Here is a 12,677-nt window from a genome sequence, read left to right as displayed (position 1 = left end):
GAAAAACCCCAAAAATTTACAATAAAATTTCAAATTCAAGATGTGTCATTTTTTAAAAAATATTCTCTGTTTTGAAATTATGCAAATTTCAAAAAAATTTAAAGGGTTAAAGAAATATTTCCAGGGGGGCTCTGAGTAATTGTTTTAAAAAGGGGGCAGTGGGCCACTCACTGCGTGCCGCGCCCCAGCCCGCTCCGCTCTCCATCCACCGCCTCGCGGTAAAGATACCTGCACCACCATCTCAGAATGGCCAACAGGGGACCTGCTTACGGACTGAGCCGGGAGGTACAGCAGAAAATCGAGAAGCAGTATGATGCCGACCTGGAGCAGATTCTCATTCAGTGGATCACCACACAGTGCCGCCGGGATGTTGGGCGGCCCCAGCCTGGGCGAGAGAATTTCCAAAACTGGCTCAAGGATGGCACGGTGCTGTGTGAGCTCATCAATGGGCTATACCCTGAAGGCCAGGGCCCAGTAAAGAAGATCCAGGCTTCAGGCATGGCCTTCAAACAGATGGAACAGATTTCTCAGTTCCTGCAGGCAGCAGAGCGCTATGGCATCAATGCCACCGATATCTTCCAAACTGTGGACCTCTGGGAAGGAAAGAATATGGCCTGAGTGCAGCGGACACTGATGAACTTGGGTGGGCTGGCAGTGGCTCGGGGTGATGGGTTCTTCTCTGGAGATCCTAACTGGTTCCCTAAGAAGTCCAAGGAGAATCCCCGAAATTTTACAGATAACCAGCTGCAGGAGGGCAAGAATGTCATTGGACTGCAAATGGGCACCAACCGTGGGGCATCTCAGGCAGGCATGACTGGATATGGGATGCCACGGCAGATCCTCTGATCACCACTCTTCTTTACCCTCCCTTGAATGGTTAATATATTTCTAGCAGTAACATTCCCAGGAAGCTCGTGGAACTCTCAAGACCCTTCTGTTCCCGACTCTTCCTCTTTCCCCCCTACTCCCTACCCACTGGTGGCACTGCTTCTCCTGTTGTGCCTATAGGTGCTGAGCCAGTGGCTTTTCACCTTGAACTTGCTGTAATACACTCCTCATCCCCCAAATCAGCAAAACTGGACCAACCACCCCATCTCCCCTTTTGGACCAAAACTGGGGGGTACCTGACCCCTTCAACATTCCTATTCATTCTCCCACCCTGGCTCATCCTCTCGTTTGGGAACTTGCACCCATATAGCCATTCTTTAAGCTGGAGTTCAGGGCACTGCCTTGAAAGGAGCTGAACATGGGACCAATTTCTCTTCCACAAGGTTGTTCTTCCTGCTCCCCCCACCCCCCAGCCTTGCTACTGTGGGGACTTAATTTATAGGGAGGGGCCTATGGTGGCTGCCGTCCTGGCCACAGCTGGACTCTGAAAGCCAGACATCTGGGTAGGGCTCTCCTTGGCAGGGCCTTCTTTTTCCCTTGGTCCCTCCCTTCTTGGCATTCCCTTATGCCTATTCCCCTCTTTACCCAGTAGCCTGAGACAGGGTTGGGGGGTGGAGGGGATGTCCAGGGAGGTGGGTTGGCCTTGCCTTCTCCTCTCTCCTCCATCCTTCCCCTCTTCCTCAAAAGGCCCACCCAAAGCCTGAGACTTGAGGAATGTGAGTTTGCTGATCTGAATAAAGATTCCCAGTCTTTGTAAAAAAAAAAAGGGGGGGGCAGTGGGCCAAATAAGTTTGAGAATCTCTGAATAACATGATCAGACATGAACCTTAGGAAAAATCACTATGGTAATTGAGGGGAGAATAAATTAGTATGGAAAAAGACTTGAAGCAGGGAGACAAAACTATCTAGCTACTACTGTAATCCAAGCTAGATATGATGAGGACATGTAAGAATAATAGGACGTGTATAAGAGGAGTTGTGAACATAGAAATGATGAGATTTTACAAAAGATTGGGTATGTGGGGTAACAGTGAAGAGTGATGGGGGACACCAAGCTTGTGAGCCTGATAACTGGGAGGACAGTAGTGCCTTTGACAGAAACAAGAAAGGTAGAAAGTGGAGGAAAGTTTAGGAGGAAAGAAGATGAGCTCTGTTTCCAACATGTTATGTTTGAGATACCTACAGCACATTCAATTCAAGATATCCAAAAGGCAGTTGGAGCTCAGGGGAGAGATCAGTCCTGGTTATATAGCTGTGGGAATCAACTGCATAGAGATGACAGTTGCACTCAAGGGAGTTGATAAGATCATCAAGTAGGATAATAAAGAAAGAAAAGAGAAAAGGACCACAGAAAAGAAGACTAAGGGCTAGTAAGAGTGGGAGGAGAACCAAGCAAGAACAGTGTCAGAAAAACCAAGGTATCCAGTAGGAGAAGGAGATTACAGCATCCAATGCTGCAGAGAGGTCAAGAAGAATGAAGACTGAGAAAAGACCTTTAGACTTGCCAACTAAGAGATCATTGGTTTGGAGAGAGAAGTTTCAGTAAGAAGGATGAGTTCAGAAGTCAGACTCCAAAGAGTAAAGAGAGTAAGAGGAGAAATAGAAGTACCACCACTCACAGACCACTTTCTCAGAGGAGTTTATCAAAGGACAAGAAGAAAGAATTAGGGTGAAAGCTAATATGAATGGTTGGCTCAACCATGAGAAGTTTTTTGTTTTTTTTTTCTATTTTTAAGAATGATGGAGTCATGAATGTATTTGTAGGCATCAGGAAAGAAACTGTAAATGGTGGTGCCATGGACTGAAACAGTGACTTCACAGGCAGCAGCAAGTCTGTAAAGAAAGATTTGAAGGTACTGAGTTTGACATACCAGTGGGTCATTCAATTAGAGCTATCCTGTGTGGAGTTGATATGCAGATCTGGAACTTAGAAGACAGGTCAGGGCTAGAGATAGAGATGAGAATTTAATTGAAGCTATAAAGCTTTTTTTTTTAAGGACTGACCTATTTTCTTTAGCCTGATTATTTTAGGTCTGACCCAATGAATAAGATTGACAATGGAAAGAATTTAGAGAAAGCAAAGAAAGATGCAAAAAATAGCATTTATTTCTCATAGTGTCCATGAGAGAATATTTGTAATAACATATACTGAGAAGGCAAATGGATTATATAGGAAAATTTATTAAGCAGCTAACATTTGGTGATAAATTAACATTGAATATTAAAGGATATTTCACCGTTTCTTCAATAAATTATGTGCCAAATGTTTTTACAATACTCAAATAAAAATCATACTCTCCTAAAATAATTTTTTCATAATATTTCACTTTTCACCTTATGATATCTTAAATAACAAATGCCCATTACATTCAAGGATTCTAATTTTTAAAAGCTTTAGTTTCATTTAAAAAAAACTATCCATTCATGTATACATTTATATCTATCTATATATAGATGTAAATACATGTATGTATGCATACATCTATATATATTGTATGCAAAATGTATATTCAAATGCTTTATCTGGCACGACAACATAATAGCACCTTAAAGAACAAACTGTACTATGATTTTTCTTTTGCAAAATAATTATCATACCTTTAAGACCCGCTCCATGCAAACAGGAAAAAAAAGGCAAAAATTCAGATGAGTGAATAGATTATTTTTCATCTAGCTAGAATTGCAAAATCTTTTACACGTTTTTAAACATCGTTTCCTCTACTTAATCTGTTATTCAGATTAGGAGTTACGGTTATTACGGTTCTTTGGGAAAGATAAAATTTGCCTATATATTTTAATTAATGTTCGTGGAAGTTACTTCATAGCATTTCTTGGTTAATAGTACTAAAAGACAGAAACTACATCTCTTCCTTTAATATGCAGCGCAAGTGCCATCTTCTGCATTAAGCCTTTCCTAATTGCCCCAATTGCTCATACCTTCCCATCAAACTACTTGTATTTAATTACTTTGCCTATTAACCTTTTATTTGTGCTGTGTGTGTTTTTATATGTATGTGTTGTCTTCCTCATTAGAATGTAAGTCCCTTACATGGAGGAATCTTTTTTTGTTCTTTGTACTTGGATCCCAGCACCTAGCAGACTATACTTATCGATCGGTAATTAATACAGAGATCAGAAATAAGTTAATGAGTCTAGTAGACACTGGTAAAAGGAGACTATGTGGAAGAGATTAGCAGGCTTACATCCTTTTCCAATGAGAACCAGCAGTGGATTTCTTGAAGTTAAATGAAAGACCTCGCTGTCATTTCCCCTTCATTTCATCAGGCCATAAACCAGTAAAAAGCAGTAACACCAACTAAAAAAACCTAAAGAAACAGAAATAGGAAGGAGGTCACTGAAAGTCCTGATGTGAAATCACAAAATTTCAAATCTGCCCCATCCTTCAAGGTCCATGTCTCCCTTTAAGCCTTTTCAAGTTCTCCCAGCCAGAAGAAAGCGCTTTCTCCTTAGCTCTATCAAAGCAATTTGTAACTCTCTTAGAATCTTACCATGTTCTCTTATGAATTACAAGTTATCTGCATACTAACTCTTATTTCCCTTTTAGGCTACAAAGTCCTAGAGGGGGTAAGCCCCAATTTTTCAGGACTTACAGGTGAGGTCTGAACACAGAAAGCTTATTTACTTACTAGATACATTCTACTTTAATTTTGTATGCCAGACCTCCTGTGTATTTATGCCTCTGTGGTATTCTTTTCTAGATATCTTCTAGACTTCTTGTATCCACAGTGACTACATCAGTACTTTGCACAAACTTAGTGCTTTGAAATCCACATAGAATTACTTGAATTTAAGTATTGTACCTCTTCTCAGTGAGCCAAGGTGTTGATTTTTTTTTTTAAAGTTTGACCTATTTTATTTAGCCTGATTTATTTTAGGTCTGACCCAATTTTTCTCAGATACTTACCTTGTGGGCAAGTTAATTTGCATAGTAGTAATTATCAGTTGCTTATTTTTGCATTTCCCTCACCCTGATAAAGAGTTATTGGTTAATATGGACAAGCAGTGCTGAGTGGTGCAATCTACCTACCGGCTATGTAACAAATCTGATTTCTGTGTTTCTGTATACACGTGCCTGCAGCCAGGATACATTCTCTTTACTGCTCTTTTTCATATTTCTTGCTCAAGTTATGACTAAAGCACATAAGAAAGCAGAGATGATTGGACATTTTTAAGATCTCTGAAACATGACAGTGCCTGGGCATGCCAGTTCTCATGATGTCATCTGTAATTATGAGCAAAACTTGCAACATTCCTAATATATTGAATGGAGTGGGAGTTTCAGGCAGCTTTTCTACCCACAAATCACCCACTTTGTTCAAATTTTTTATTGTGAGATTCATCTGTTATTACCTTGTTTGTGATCTTGTACATAAATAACTCATCAAACATCTTGACAAATTGTTATTTGGGTTTTCTGATAAGATTCATGTTTATCAGCTACAAAGTTTGAGGCATAAATAATATTATGGAAACCTATGGAATAGGTCCTATAATCTTATTTTTAGTGCATTAAAGAGAAATTCACAAAATTGACTTCATAGATCAATTTTCTTCTATTCAAATTGGGCATGTGCTTGTAAAAATCTGTGCCTGGCTATCACCCCACTTACTATGGCTACAAGAACAGAGCCCATAGTGACAATCTGCCTTATTTGGGGGAGGGCATGCCAACTAGGCAGAATTTGTCTAGTGGGTGGCATTGATGCAATATCCTTTATAAAATATTTGACAGGGTGAGTGGTCTGACAGTAGATGAGAGAGTATGAAGGAAATTCTAACAAGACAGAGGTTGGATGGGATGTGGCAACTGAGAAGGAAAATTAGTACCAAGAAATTCAAACTAAGATAGTCTAGGCCAGGAACTGGAATGGGATGGTTTGTGATGTGTCAAGCAGGAAGAGTAGTTACTTCTTTGAGGTTCAAAGTATTGGCAGGGCATAAAGGGAACCCAAACAGAAAATGAAACAGAAACTCAATACAGGCAGAGATGATGGAGGTCAGGAGCAGAAATACCAATGTGTGAGAGAGGAACCCAATTATGGTTGAAGAGAAATTGACACATTTTCCTAGATAAGTGAGTGGTACCAATGGTTATCTCCTCTTCTGTCTCAATGGAGGGATCACAGGTGGCAGATTTTCTCATCCTTAGGGAACAGTCTTCTGACTTAGAGTTGACAGGATGAAAACAGCCCCCTACAGGCCTGGGTTATCCTCATGGAGTAAGTTTGGAGGATGGGGTAAAAGTTTAGGAATCCAGCTTAGCTAGGATTAGAAGTGGGGTTTTTTTGGTCTAGTAAAAATGGAGTTCTAGGAATCTAATTCTTCCCAAGGTTGGGGATGGGGGTTATATTGGAAATAAAGGGTTCATTCCTCGCCTCAACACAATTCCTAGTATTTTCTGCCAGATATGAGTAGAGAAAGATTATAATCAAACTAACGGCAGCCTAAAGCTGGAGATTGTTGAGGTATTTTGTTAAGTTATGTTCGTTACTTCCTACTAATATAAAGATAGCATTCATGCTGGGATGTATACAAGATGAAAAGCCTGGCTAACTAATGGAAATCCTTAGTCTTAGAATGCAGAGATTTGGAAGAATAATTCTTGGTTGTTTTGATCATCTTTATGCTAGATGTATGATGTTCTGCTATTCAGTGATATGAAATTATATAGCTCTGATAGAGAGACTTAGAGAGCTCATTATATTTTCCATAGTAAGGAAGTACAAAGGGACAGAATTGTTCGAGGAATGGAACATGCAAAATCTTGTGAATTTTTAAGCCTATAACTAAAAAAATTACAGCATATCTATTTCTTCTCAGTACTGTAATTAGTGTATGTTTCCTAGCCTTCCATTTTCAGTTTATTACCAGTTGGCTCCAGAGTTATAATTTTTTTAACATATATTCATCTCAACTCTTCAAATGCTGCATTCTCTACTTGTCATGCAATCCTGAGATTTTAAGCTGAAAAGGACCTTAGACATCACCTTCATTTTACAGCTGACACACCAGAGTGATTGATTGTCTTATTCAAGGTCAAAAAGATTGTAAATATCTATATTCTTTAGAATTGTAATCTATGTCCTCTGTTCATTCTGTGGTATCACACTGTATAATTCAGATACTGGATAGTCTTAATGAACTTTTGGTGAAGTTTAGTATTCTCCCTGCTGTCCTATTTGATTCTGTATGGAGAGTATGTTCAGAAACATAGCTTCTCTTCTACAGAACATTTAGAACACAACCTAACTAAATTGCAAAAAATGCAGATATCGTAAAAAAATTAATAAATCTATATAGTGCTTACTATGTGCTAGGCACTGGGCTAATCACTATTATTATTTCATGTGATTCTCACAAAACACCCCTGGAATTTAGGTGCTATGGTAATCCCCATTTTACAGATGAGGAAACTGAGACAAACAGGGGTTAAGTGACATATCCAGAGTCACACAACTAGTAAGTGTCCAAGGCCAAACTTGAACTCAGGTCTTTCTGACTCCAAGCCTAGCACCCTATCCACTGTGCTACCTAGCTGCCCCTGGCAATGGAAAAGCACTGACCCAGGCATAAGATTTGGGTTCCTATGTTATTTGTACCATGCACTAGCTTTCTGACATTAGACAAATCATACTCTTTGGGTCTCAGGTTCATCCATTCTCTATTAAATGGGAATAGTGATATTAGTATATATTAATGATACTAATATGATATAATGGGGAGCTAGGTAGTGTAGTAGATAGAATTCTGAGGCTGGAGTCAGGAACTGTCCTCTTCCTGAGTTCAAATCCAGTCTCAGACACTTACTAGCTGGGTGACCCCAGGCAACTCACTTAACCCTGTTTACCCCAGTTGCCTCATGTATAAAAATAGAAGGAAATGGCAAACCACTCCAGTATCTTTGCCAAGAAAACCTCAAATGGGGTCATGAGGAGTTGGAGAAGACTAACCAATAACAAAATTAATTGCTAACTATTAAAAAAAGAGATGCTGAAGTAATTTTTGTAAAGACAGGTCTTACTATATTACTCCCTTACTTAATAAACTCCACTAGCTCCCTATTGTCTTGAGGATGAAATAAGTTCCTCTGTTAGTTTTTAAAGCCCTTTACTCCCTTGTCTCAACCTGCCTTTTCAAAGTTATTATACATTATTCAGTTTCCTACACTCTGTGGTTCCAACCAAGCTGGTCTCCTTCCCATTCCTCACGCTTGATCTCCTCTCTCCACACCTTTGCATTATGTGTCCCCCATACCTGGAATATACTTAGAATATCTTGTTTCTTTCAAAACTCTGGTTATGACACTTTCTCCATGATGGCATTCCTGCTTCCCCTATTTCTCCCTCCTGAAAAATATGCTCTGCCTTTATTTTGAGCACATGTGTTTATGTTCATGTTGTTTCTTTCGATAGAGTAGTTTCATTTTCTCCCTTCGTATTACAAGCACCTACCGCATTGCCTGGCACATAGTAGTAGCTTAATAAATACTTATTGATTGATTTTTTTGCTTTGTGGGAAGGACAAAGCAGTAGCAAGTCACCCTTGTTAATTCTGTGCAGTAGCCTGTCTTCGTGAGGATAGAGCTTGGTCTTACTAAAAATAACCCCAAATAACCAGGTATCCAGATGCCAAAACATTGACTGGTTTCCTTCTAGGTAGTTTTAGAACAAACCTAGAGACAGCAAAGTGGACCCTGGTGGCAAGGACTGAGCTGGGATGAGATTGTGACCTTTTTTTTGAGCCACCAATAGCTTACCTGCCCCCTTAAATGCCAGTGAATGACTAGTCAAACTTAGTGGTAGTGAAGCATAAAGGAATGGTTATGAGGGCCATCATTACAAGGAGAATCCAAGAGGGACAGTTACAGGGATGTGCTAGAGCTGAGATGACTGTTATATTTTCAGTATGACCATTTGTACCTTGGAAATTGGCAAACACTACAAATCAGGGCTTCATTTACTGCTCTATTGATTACCTGGACTTAAGAAAGTAATGGAAAAAACATTAATCATGTAGATTAAACTTAACAGTACGTCAGCTTTTCAGAACAGCCAGTTGTTAACACAGTTACTACTATGCCCATGGATTGTTGGCATGGGAATCAACCAACAGGCATTTTTTAAACTGCCTTGTATGTGCAAGTCACTGTAGATACAAAGACAAAGGTGAAAGAAAGTACTTAAGGTACTTGCTTTCTATTGGGAATCAGAAGGGTATCATACTGTGATTCTAGTGGTCATATTCTAGATTTGACTAAATTTCCCTTATATAGTTTCTTTTGTCATTTAGTGCACAACTCTCTCTCTCTCTCTTTCTCTGTGTCTGTCTGTCGCGCTCTCTCTCTCTCTCTCTCTCTCTCTCTCTCTCTCTCTTTCTCTCTCTGTCTCTGCGTGTGTGTGTGTGTGTGTGTGTATTCTTGCCCGAATGAAATATACACATAAAATGAGCCACTTCCTTATTTCCCAAAGTGTACTTTGTCATGACTTCCTGGTTTCTCTTCATTTTCAAGTGCTTTCTTTCCCTTCCCTCTCTTCTAATGGCTCCTCATATTGTGGATATGACCCTATATCCTCAAAGACTTTGGCAGCTATGCAAAGTTCCTGTAGATTTTATCAATCTAGAAAGTTTTCACGTATGGGCCTCATGATGGACTGTATTTCTGCTGCTTAAAGACTGTTCTAACTAAATTGGCTTCAGGGTAATATATTCTTTGTCCTCTGTTGCTCTCCAGTGACAACTACTATGCCATAGAGGATTTTAATCTGCACGCATAACAGAACTGTCCCCACTTATGGAAACATCATCAGAAAGAATTGGCTCACACTGATGAAATAAATCACAAGTCTTCGATGTATTAAAGTATTTCTTTCCCTGGCTTTGCCTTTTGTATTTTCCCTCCTATTAGGGTTCACTTACATGTACAAACTATCCGTGTTGTAACATTTAGCCAATTTGTGGTCCCATTTGACTGTGTGATTAATGGACTGTGTTTATAATAATTCTGCCACTTTACAAGTAGAAATAGCCTTTGTCCTGTGGGAGAGAAAAACCAAATTTTAAGGGCATGCAAGGTTATTCCTAATATTGCCCTTAGCTGCAATTGGTCTTATCAAAAACCATTCACTATTCATTCAACCTGCTGACATTTTGGTAAGATGATTTCCCTCATAAAATCAACTTTGAAATTTATCTACCAACTCTAAACACATCCATCTTGAAAATGATGTTTGGTCATCCCTACTCAAGAAAGACTAAAGATAGAAGAAGCAGCCCAAACATAGGCTCATGGTTACTTATGTTGGATGTGTGTTTCAGCTACTAGGTGCCTGGTAGTTTGCTATTTCTGCTAGAACTGGGGGAAAAGACAGCCCTTCTCTTCACATATCACAAGAGAATTTCTTGCCACACAGAGAGTCGAAGGAAGAAAAGAGGCAAGGGGCCAGTAGCTCCCTTTTTAAAGATCCATCTCTGTTCTGAACCCACAAATGTGGTCTGGACCAGTTTTTAGTCTTTGGAGATCCTGATCTTCAACAGGAGAGGATAGGCAGGCTTCTTTTTATCACAATCTTTGGCTCTTTTCATCCCCACCCAAAGTGTCACAAGAATGGTTTACTTTAAGCTTACATTTTGGCTTATGACCATTGTCCTCCCAAAGAGGAAATAAAAAGGTACTTAATATACAACATGAATTAGGAATGGGACAGCTATTTATTTCCTAAACACAAAAGAAATGCTAGACAGAAAGCAAAGCATGCATTGACAGAAAGACTTATTGAAATGTTCAATAATTTAACCCCTTTGTAAGTTCAAATTTGGCCTCAGATACTTAATAGCTATGTGACCCTGGGCAAGTGCTTCAGTTTCTCATCTGTAAAATGAGCTGGAGAAGGAAATGGCAAACCACTCCAGTATCTTTGCCAAGAAAACCCCAAATGGGGTCACAAAGTGTTGGACATGACTGAAACGACTCAACGACAACAGTTATACTACCACTGAGAAGTTGATATATGAATCATAAAGCAGTTCCTGACTGCTAATTAGGCATTTTACATTTCACTTTGACTCAAAATCTAGGTCTTTAGGCCTGCCCAGTCAGGGATTGGGCTCATCTTCCAAGTGGGGTTTGTTTTTTCTAAGACTGCTACCTTAGTTTCTGGGGACCCCATCTGAAGTACAGCCAACATTGACTGAGGAACCAGGATTTCCAAACCTCTCAGACAAACATGATTGTCTCCAAGTCTAGACACATCCATCTTGAGAATGATGTTTGGTCATCCCTATTCAAAAAAGACCAAAAACAGAGGAAGCAGCCCAAACCTAGGCACAAACTCACTTACTTAGGGCATGTGCTTTTAGCTGCTATGTCCTTAGCAGTTTGCCATTACTTCTTCTGGAGCTGGGAGAAGGGCAGCCCCCCTCCCCACCCCACACTGGTAAGCTCCTTGCCACATAGGGCATCTAAGGAAGAAAAAAGCCAAGAGGCCAGCCAGCCAGCCTCTCTCTCTCTCTCTCTCTCTCTCTCTCTTTCTCTTTAACTTTTCATGCCCTGTGGCCAATAATGGGAGGGCTTCCTTATTTTGAAGGTTATTATTTCCCTGGTTTTGAGTCACACAGGAAGCACATAAGAGTACATACGCTAAGCTAGGTCATGTAGTAAGCCAAAAGCAGGCAGGCAAGTACTGACAACCCTTGGTTATGTTAGTATACTTAGAATATTACTTTCATTCTGTTCTGTTGGAAAACTTCTTTAGAGAAGTGAATGTTGAAAACTGAAAACAAATAAATTAATAAATTGGGGGGGGTGCTTCTTTAGGACCTTTCCAAAAAAGCATATTACTATTTCTTTGCTCTGAGAGTTCTGCAAGAGCCTTTTAAAATCAATAAACATATGACCTGATCACTGAATAGAATCAGAAATGACTCCAGTACCAACTCAATCACAGTCATAGGGTCTACCTTATCATCTAACCAAGTGGAATGAATGCTTTAGTATTATCTTAGAAAACTCTAACAGACAAGAGACTGAAATGGAAATCTGAGAAGCTTTTCATTTCTACCGATTTCCTTCCAGAGTAATTTGGAAGGGACACTTTCAATGATTTACAGCTGGGGAAACTGACTATGACAAGAAGATCTTGTTTCAGAAATTCAATTTTAAAAAAGACTTAACAAATAGGAACTTTTCTAGATTTATGAGTGGAAATTTGCTGTTTAAAAAAAAACAGTCCCAGAGCAAATACTGTTAGCTGTGTGATCATAAACAGGACACAACTTCCAGTCCTCCATTTTCTCACATGTAAAATGAGGGACTTGGATTAGATCAGAGGTTCTTTAAACTGGGATCCATTTGTAAAATCCATTATTTGTAAAGTGTATTTTGCAAACTGTATTTTAGTACAATTGGTTTCCTTTGTAATGCTACATATTTCATTTTAGGTTTTTATTTTGAGAAAGGATGTGAGGGGTCTGTGACACAACAAAATTTATTCTGTAAACTCCCTGGATTAGATGAAGTCCAAAGGCCCTCCCAACTCTGAAGTTCCATGATTCTGTGAAAATGATTTTGGAATTTCAGTAGATGTCCATCTTCTGACGAACAATGAGTTAAAAGCTCTAGACTGAGATCGTATTAAAAAATTAGAAAAAAATGTTTTACTTGCAGCGCTTTGAAAATTGGGAAAATTTGATTGTTAAACTCTTTAATTTATCAGCAAGTGAAATCGAAGACTACAAAATGTCCAGAATGTCACCATCAAATCCAAGTATAC

At 39.4% G+C, this 12,677-nt stretch overlaps 1 pseudogene; it reads left to right on the top strand.

Moving 5' to 3' along the window:
* The first annotated feature begins 217 nt into the window (after positions 1 to 217).
* On the top strand, positions 218 to 906 carry LOC118838360 (annotated as a pseudogene).
* Positions 907 to 12,677: the final 11,771 nt, after the last annotated feature.

The sequence above is a fragment of the Trichosurus vulpecula genome, chromosome 2 (assembly GCF_011100635.1).
Source record: "Trichosurus vulpecula isolate mTriVul1 chromosome 2, mTriVul1.pri, whole genome shotgun sequence".
NCBI lineage: Eukaryota > Metazoa > Chordata > Mammalia > Diprotodontia > Phalangeridae > Trichosurus > Trichosurus vulpecula.
This window is presented reverse-complemented; position numbering and strand designations above follow the sequence as displayed.